Source organism: Maylandia zebra, linkage group LG5 (genome assembly GCF_041146795.1).
Source record: "Maylandia zebra isolate NMK-2024a linkage group LG5, Mzebra_GT3a, whole genome shotgun sequence".
Lineage (NCBI taxonomy): Eukaryota > Metazoa > Chordata > Actinopteri > Cichliformes > Cichlidae > Maylandia > Maylandia zebra.
Genome location: NC_135171.1, coordinates 39,641,656 through 39,651,109, shown reverse-complemented (window position 1 = coordinate 39,651,109; position 9,454 = coordinate 39,641,656). Strand labels below are relative to the sequence as shown.

The 9,454-nt window shown below is 47.0% G+C and overlaps 1 long non-coding RNA gene across 1 annotated transcript; it reads left to right on the top strand.

Annotated features, from left to right (window-relative positions):
- Nucleotides 1-228: 228 nt before the first annotated feature.
- LOC143418538 (uncharacterized) lies at nucleotides 229-691 on the top strand. Its single transcript, XR_013098522.1, has 3 exons — nucleotides 229-295; nucleotides 372-502; nucleotides 584-691. It is a non-coding gene; the product is annotated as an uncharacterized LOC143418538 (long non-coding RNA).
- The last annotated feature ends 8,763 nt before the right edge of the window (nucleotides 692-9,454 follow it).

Below are 9,454 nucleotides of genomic sequence, written 5' to 3'. Positions count from 1 at the left end.
GCTCCCAGGCCTCTGGTAGAGGACCCGAGCTTGAAGGATAAACCGCCCGCAGGGACGTGCTGGGAGTTTTTATATATATATATATATATATATATATATATATATATATATATATATATATATATATATATATCATGGTCCGCGGCCCGGCGTCCAGGGGTTCAGATGGGATGCCCACGCCCACGGGCGTGGCTGCTAACCCCACGCCTGCATCCCATCCCAGGCGATCACCAGGTGGACTATTTAATCCTGCCCTACCTGCTGCTCCACGCCAGTCCGTAGTCGTCTCTCAGCGGTAACGTACATCTGCGGGAAAGCCCTTATGAAAAATTATCCATCTGAACTAACACTGTTTTGCCCTGTGTACTCAGATCACAACTCGGCGTTTTTTGTGAGCCACCTGCCTGTCCACCTGCCCGCCTGAGATTTGGATCACGATCAGCCCCGCCGCCTCGACCCCTTTTGGAGCCCCCCCTCTGGTTCACTCTGCCCGGCTATCACCGTAAGACGCATACTCCCCCTTCCCTCGTATGCTGCCATTTTTCCCGCACCCCAGTAATCTATTTCTCCTTTTTTTCTGCAGCCTCCCACAGCCCTGCTCTCGGCGTTCCCTGCGCGACTCACCTCCCCGGTCCTTCGGTGTTTTCTGGTTCCACACGTTGTTTTTTCCGGCTACCCTCACGGGACACCTTTAGTTATAATAAAATTTGGTTTCTTTATTCTCTCCTACCCTGGTGTGTGAGTTCTGCTTCTGGGTCCAGCTTGCGCACGGAACTTCGGTTCATGACAATATATATATATATATATATATACACACCACACATGTACACACAATCACACTCCCCAAACATAGTCTATACCCCGGGTCCAGGTACCCTCGCCCCCAGAGGGGGAAACAGCACCCAGACCCAAGAGATGTTACCCTTCCCACCGGGGTGGAGACAAGCAGACCGTCCCAGGCTCCGCAGCAGTAGGGAGGCCAATCGGACAGCCAACATCTCCTCCCAGCCCCCCCGCCCCGATGGCTAGTAGAGAACGGGGGTGTGTGAAGACCCCATACCTCCCTCCTCCTGCTCATGTGTAGTGTTGCTGCGTGTTGCTCTAAAGTGCATTTAAAACAAGGGAGAGCATGGTGCTGCTACCAGAGAGCAGCAGGTGTTAGCACGGCCCCTCCCGAGAACCCTCAATGTCTACATGGATTTAAAATTGAGAGGTGGGCAGAGGTGGGGTTGAATACACAGACCGCCCACTGGATGCCATTAACGTGCCCACCCTCAAGGCCCTATATATATGTGTGTGTGTTATGAGAATGTAAGTAATGTGGATGTCTAAGTTGTGAGATAAAATTGAGGCACAGGTGGCCAGAAGGGGACGGGGACGGGGACGGGGGGGGGGGGGGGGGGGGGCATATCTCCCCTGGACCCTGGTGACACACCCGCACCCCAAGGTCCTACCTGTGTGGGTGGGTGTGGTGGAGCGGGAAGAGGGAGGTAGCCGGGGAGGAAAAGAAGGGAGGGGAGGATGCCTCTCCCTAGGGCCAGCTCCCCCGCTGACCCCAGTAGGCCCCCCCGACCTCTGGTAGCCACCAAGGCAAGGGAGCCCAGGCCCATCCAGACCGGGGCCTACGGCAGCAGCACTGCCAAGCCCCACAGGACCTGGGGCAGCCCACCCTACCCCACCGCAGAGGAAACTGTACCCACCCCAACATTCAATCATCTCCCAGACTACACAAGACAACAGACACCCAGGTTAAGTTTATTCTCCACCTCTCCTATGTCTCTCCCCCACCTGCAGAGTGGACTCCTGCAAGGATGGAACAACCTCCCTGCCAGTTGAAGAGCCCCCCCAGTTAGGCCGATGCACAAGAGGCCCCCTGCGCCAGGACTGAGCCCCCGTGCAACCACCCGCCCACAACCTCGGTGACACACCGACGAGGACCGAAGCCCCCAAGGCCCAGCCAGAGCCCCAGCACGGAGGCGAAGCATCCCCGAACCCCAAACCCCCACGCCTGCCCCGGATCCACCCAGGGGCAGCCAGGCTACCAGACCAATAACCTACGTCCGCCAGCACAGACCATCCTCCAGCCCCGCTGCACACAGCCACGAGGAGAACAACCTCTAAGAGCGACCAGAGCCACTAACCAGGTTATGAACACAACCCCCGGGTTAAGCCCTCCAGGAATAACATCTCTAGGGGTCCTCCATATTGATTCATCTATTTTAGAAAGTGTTCTGTATATTTTAGATAATAATTTGGGGGATTTAAGAGTAAGAAAATGTACCGCACTTGGTGGTGTTTGTAATTCAACTTGACTGAGGTTAAGTTTCTTTTTTACTATGGATTTAATTTGTTGATATTCTAAAAATCTTTTCTTGTTGATCCCATATTGTGTAACTAGTCTGTCAAATGGAATAAATTCTGTTCCCTCTAATATATGTTTAATCATATTATTGTTTTGTAATATGTCAGGGTTATTCCAGATAGGTGTACGTTTGCATGGGATTAATGAAGACTCCGTTATTTTTAGAAACTCCCACCATGCTGTCAGAGAAAAGCTGATGTTGATACTTTTAAAGCATTCATGTCTTTTGATGTTTGAGCTGATAAAGGGTAGGTCTGAAATCTCTAGATCATTGCATAGTGCCTGTTCAACATCTAGCCAGGGCTCATCTAAGAAGGTATGTTTTAACCATTCTGAGATGAACTGAAGCCTGTTGGCTAAGAAGTATTGGTGAAAATTAGGCAGATCTAATCCTCCTCTATCCTTGGTTCATTGTAGCATTTTTAAGCTGATACGCGGGGTTTATCTTTCCAAAGGAATTTAGAAATATATGAATCCAGAGATCTGAACCAATCTTGTGATGGTTTGTTAGGGATCATTAAAAATAAGTAATTAATTTTTGGCAAGATCATCATTTTTATAGTGGCGACCCTTCCCATGAGTCATATGGGTAAAGATTTCCATCTAGTCAGATCGCCTTCTACTTTCTTTAGAAGTGGGATGTGGTTTAATTTAGTTAAATCTGAAAGCTTAGGAGAAACATTAATACCTAAATATTTAATATTTCCAGATTGTAGTGGGGCAGAAGAAGAATTATGGAAGGAGCAGTTAATGGGAAGAACTGTAGATTTTGGCCAGTTAATTGAATAATCTGAAACTCTTGAAAACCAGTTGTGAAATGCACTACACACAGGTACACACACGCGCAGGTCTTTGTCTCCAGATGCCACATTTATTTAGTTTCCTGTGTTATGACTGACCACAGTCTGACAGCTGTCGGTCTCAGCTGATTTCCCGCTCTCTGCCGCTCCTCTCCCGTCTCACTATAAAAGGGAAGGAAACCATCATCAGTCCAAAACGCCATCAGCTGTTCTCACCTGCGTCTCCAGCACCGCCCTGTTGAGCTCACTGCATCACTCCTCCCCTGCAGCCGTGCCCGGGATCACACCTCCGCCACACCAGTTTATTAGAGTAATTACCTCAGAAAGGTTGGTTTGTGAGTTTTTCAGAAAAAGCAACACATCATCCGCATAGAGACTGATTTTATGTTCTACGTTCTTACATTTTATGCCCTTAATTGTTGTAGCTTGTCTAAATGCTGCTGCTAGAGGTTCGATAAAAATTGCAAAAAGTGAAGGGGAGAGTGGGCATCCCTGTCTGGTGCCCCTCAGGAGACATAAGCTGGAGGATGTCTGGTCATTTGTTCTGACACAAGCTGTTGGGGAATTGTATAATATTCTCATCCAGTTTATGAAAGAGTTTCCAAAACCAAATTTGTGTAAAGTTGCAAATAAAATTTTCCAGTTAACTCTGTCAAATGCTTTTTCTGCATCTAGTGATAATATTATAGTTTCAATGTTTTTTATTGTATGAGTAGTCTATTAAATTAAGTAATCTACGAGTGTTTGTTGAGGAGTGCCGACCTTTTATGAAACCGGTTTGAATTAAGAGGGGGGTTATTTTCTCTAATCTCATTGAGAGAGCTTTTCAGATTATTTTAAGGTCTACATTTAAAAGAGAAATTGGACGATACATTGAGGGAAATAAAGGGTCTTTGCCTGGTTTTAGCACGAGACTAATGTTGGCAGAATTCATATTTGGTGGTAGTCTGCCATTTTCCTCGATTTCCTGCAACATTCCGTGGAATACTGGTGCCAAAATTGTCCAGAATTCTTTGTAGATGTCATGGTGCTGGGTCGTTGACCCAGCGTTTTGTGTTTTATGATTATTTTCCTCTGTTCTAGTTATTCTGCGTCCTCCCCCCTTGTGTCCGGTTCGGGTTCTAGATTTCCTGTTTTGTTCTGAAGGTCTGTGTCTGTTGTCATTGTGTTCAGCTTGTCTCCTCCGGTCCTCATGTGTATTGGGTTCAGCTGTTCTTCCCTCCTGTGTGTGATTACCCGATTACCTTGTGTGTGTATATTTAGTGGGTGTCGGTCTGTGTTCGTTGTCGGCTCGTCTGTGTTTCTTGGTATCCTGTTCCTTAGTCTGCGTCTCTCTGCTCTGCTCTCCGTTTTGTTAAGATTTCAGGTTTGCTCTTTAGTTTCTCCCAGTTTAGGTTGTGTTCCCCGATAAATCTTTAGCAGCACATATAGTTGTTTTTTCTTTATTTATTTTTAACTGGTTTGCTAGAAATCGACCTGATTTGTTACTGTGTTCAAAATTCTGCAAGCGAAGTCTTTGTACAAGGAATTGTGTTTTTTTATTAATAATTTCATTTAATTCTAGTTTTGTTTTGCGTATTTTGTTCAGTGTTTCCTGATCTTGGTGGGACGCGTAGGCTTCTTCTAGTGATTTGATGGGTTTTTTCTAATTCCTGAATATTTTTGTTTTCTTCTTTCTTTTTGTGTGATGAGAAAGAAATTATTTTACCTCTCATCACAGCTTTCCCTGCTTCCTATAGAACAGAAGCAGATATTCCGGGAGTGTCATTAAAGTCTAAATATGAAGTCCATTCCTTTTTAAAATATTTAATAAAGTCTTCATCTTTAAGCAGTGATGTATTAAATCTCCAGTTTTTACTTGGCGTAGTATTAGTCATCTGTATTAGTGTTAAAGATACAGGAGCATGATCGCTGACAGCTATAGGGTGAATCTCAGTGTCTGAAATGTCGCCCAGCAGTGAGCTGCTGACCAAAAAATAATCCAGACTGCCAATTGTGCTGAGTTCCTGTTGTGTTGAGCCTATCCATTTCTTTATTTAGTCCAAGGTTGAGGTCGCCTCAAAGAATGAGTGTGCAATCGAGGTGTTCAGAGAGTGCACTAAAAAATCCGTGGAAGAATGAGGGTTCATCAACATTTGGACCATATATACTTACAATACATAGTTTTTTGTTCAATATTGATAGTTTAATCATTAGAAATCTACCCTCTGTATCGAGTACTGTAAAATTAACATTTTTATGTATTAAAATTGCTACTCCCCTTTGTCTAGAATTATAACAGGCTGCAAACACATTAGGAAACTCAGGTGTTTTAAGTTCGTTTAAACCTGTGACAGGTCTGTGAGTTTTTTGTAATAAAACAACATCTGCCTGTAGTTTTTTAAGCTGGTTAAATATCTTTAACCTCTTTCCTCTGGTGCCAGCTCCATTTACATTCCATGTGACAAACCTCAGCGTGCCCATAATTGTGTGTGTATGTCTAATGATGTACGCCGGGTGTTTCGTTTAGAGACAAAAATTAACAAGGAATGATTAAATACACAGTGGTATAAAAACAAACCATGAATTGCAGCTGGCTCCTAGTCTTTACATCCTGACCCTCCCCCCACATCACTCAAACAGGTGCTGCGTGGTGACCTGCCCCTCCTTTTTAATTACCCTATAGTGAATACGGTTCTCAGTACATTACTATAGGTGATATATATATATACAGTATATATAGGGCCTGCAGGAGCAGGTGTGTTAGCCAGAGATTTGTGGTTGGGGCTATTGTCTGCCTCTCAATTTTATCTGCACTTTATAGGCCTTTTCCACTTGTACCTGCTTATTTTAGCTCGGCTTGACTACGTTTTTAGTTAGTCATATGAAGTTTGCTGTGTGCTGTTCTAAAGTGCATTTAAAACACAGGAGGGCATGGTGCTTCCTGCCAGAGAGCAGCACGGCTCCTCCCGAAAAGCCTCAGTGTCTATATGCATTTAAAATTGAGGATAGGGCACCAGCGCCAGAGGTTGGTTTGAATACACAGACCATCCTCTGGACGCTGTATAACGTGCCCACCCCCAAGTCGCTATATGTATGTGTTATGAGAGTATGAGTAATGTGGATGTCTAGGTTGCAGAAGAAAATTTAGGCACAGGCAGCCAGAAGGGGACAGAGGGGGAGTGCCTCCCCTGCACCCTGGTCACACACCTGCACCCCAAGCCCTGCGTGTATGTGTGGGTGTAGTGGAGCGGGAAGAGGGAGGCAGCTGAGGATGGGGAGGGAAGAAAGGGAGGGGCAAGTGGCCCCTCCCTGGGGCCAGCTCCCCCGCTGACCCCAGTAGGTACCCCAACACTCTGGAACCCACCAGGGCAATGTGGCCTAGGCCCATCCAGACCGGGGCCCACAGCAACAGCACCACCCCGCCCCACAGAGTCCGGGGCAGCCCACCCGACCCCACCGCAGAGAAAACTGCACCCACCCCATCATCCAATCTTCTCCCAGACTGCACAAGACAATAGACACCCAGTTTGAGTCATTCTCCACTTCTCCAATATCTCTCCCCTAAAGATATTGGAGTGAGCTCCTGTAGAGAGGAGACCTCCTGCAAAGATGTGCTTGGACTTCTGAGTTGTGAACACGCAAATCAGTCCATGAATGATTGCATGGCTCCGCCCATCAAAAAGTCTGTGCATGCGCGAATATATATCGCCCAACGTTCATTATTGGACTGATAATTGTCGGTTGGAAAATTTTTATATATCGTCCAACCCTAGTGTTAACCACAGGGTGCCTAGGTTATGTAACAATGTAGTTTGTTGTTGTTTTGGTTTAAGTGAAAATGTTTTATATGTGTGTGTTCATGTGTTGTATATGAGTGTAGACTTGTATATCAGAATCAGAATCAGAATACTTTATTGATCCCTGGGGGAAATTATTTTTTGTTACAGTGCTCCATTTTAAACCAACATTAAGACAAGACAGACAATACGCTAACTAAGAATAGTACAATATATACATATATATACATACATACATACATAAGTCACTTATAAATAAATAGTTGGAAAAGAAACATGTGTAGCTGTAGCAGCAAACAGTGTGTTAAGTGGATGCGTTGTACAGGGAGATGGCCACAGGCAGGAAAGACTTCCTGTGTCGTTCAGTGGTGCTTTTCGGTAATCTCAGTCTCTCACTGAACGAGCTCCTGTGACTGACCAACATGTCATGGAGTGGGTGGGAGGTGTTATCCAACATTGTCTTTATCTTGGACAGCATCCGCCTCTCCGACACCACCTTGAGGGAGTCCAGCTCCATCCCCACAACATTGCTGGCCTTACGGATCAGTTTATTAAGTCTGTTGGCATCTGCGACCCTCAGCCTGCTCCCCCAGCATGCAACAGCATAGAGGATCGCACTGGCCACAACAGACTCATAGAAAATCCTCAGCATTTTCTGGCAGATGTTGAAGGACCTCAGTCGCCTCAAAAAATAGAGACGACTCTGGCCCTTCCTGTAAAGTGCTGTGGTGTTTTTAGCCCAGTCCAGTTTATTGTCAATGTGTACTCCAAGGTATTTATAGTCCTCCACAATGTCAACACTGACCCCCTGGATTGAAACAGGGGTCAAGTGTTTCCTGGTCTTCCTGAAGTCCACGATCAGTTCCTTGGTCTTTGCCACGTTGAGCTGCAGATGATTCTGCTCACACCACGTGACAAAGGAGTCGACCACAGCCCGGTACTCTGTCTCATCATCCCTGCTGATGCATCCAACCACCGCAGAGTCATCAGAAAACTTCTGAAGATGGCAGGTCTCTGTGCAGTGGCTGAAGTCTGTGGTGTAGAGGGTGAAGAGGAAGGGGGAGAGGACAGTCCCCTGTGGTGCCCCTGTGTTGCTAATCACCTTGTCAGACACACACTGTGGGAGACGTACATATTGTGGTCTTCCTGTCAGGTAATCAACAATCCAGGATACCAGAGAAGCATCCACCTGCATCGCTGCTAACTTATCACCCAGGAGGGTCGGCCTGATGGTGTTGAAAGCACTGGAAAAGTCAAAAAACATGACCCTCACAGTGCTCGCCGGCTGGTCCAGATGGGTGTAGACACGAGTGAGCAGGTAGATGATGGTGTCCTCTGTTCCGAGACGAGGCTGATAAGCGAACTGAAGGGGATCCAGATGTGGTCTTACTATGGGTCGCAGCTGGTCCAGGATGAGCCTTTCCAGGGTCTTCATGATGTGGGAGGTCAGTGCCACGGGCCTGTAATCCTGGGGGCCACTGAGACGAGGCGTCTTTGGTACAGGGACGAGGCATGATGTCTTCCACATCACCGGGACCCTCTGCAGACTCAGACTCAGCATAAACAGTTTATGAAAGACTCCACACAGCTGGGGGGCACAGGTCTTGAGGACAAGGGGACTCACTCCGTCTGGTCCAGCAGACTCGCCTGAGTGAAGTCTCCTCATTTGCATCTCAACCTGGTATTGAGTGAAGGTGATGGGTGGGGGAGGGGTGTCAGGAATCTCACAGGAGGCAACATGTGAAGAGAGAGGCTGGCACAGTGGTGTGGCTCTGGATTCCAGGCTGACTGCAGGTAAGGTTGTGGGGGTGGGAGCAGACACTGTGGTGTCGAATCTATTGAAAAACAGATTCAACTCGTCGGCTCTATTCTCACCTCCCTCAGCTCCCCTGCTGTTGGTTGGCCTGAATCCAGTGATGGTCTTCATGCCCCTCCACACCTCTCTCATGCTGTTCTGCTGGAGTTTCCACTCCAGCTTCCTCCTGTAATTGTCCTTAGCCTCTCTGATCTTGTCCTTTAGTAACACCTGGATCTTCCTCACCTCCTCTTTGTTGCCCCCTCTGAAAGCCCTCTTCTTGTTGTTGAGGAGGGCTTTGATGTCCTTAGTCACCCACGGCTTGTTATTTGGGTAACAATGAACAGTCTGAGCTGGAACAATGGAGTCGGTGCAGAAAGTTATGTAGCCTGTGATACACTCAGTAAGCCCATTGATGTCCTCGGCGTGAGGCTCACAGAGTGTTTCCCAGTCGGTCACCTCGAAACAGCCCTGTAGTTCCGCTATTGCCTCCTCTGACCACCTCCTAACAGTCCTGGTGGTCACAGGTTCCCTCCTCACAATTGGCACATAGCGGGGGGTGAGGTGAATCAGGTTATGATCTGACCTACCAAGTGGGGGGAGGGAGGAGGAGCTGTATGCATCCTTGACGTTAGCATACAGTAAGTCTAAAGTTTTCTCTCCCCTGGTGGGACAGTCCACATATTGTTTGAATGTTGGTAGTGTATTGTCCAGTGAT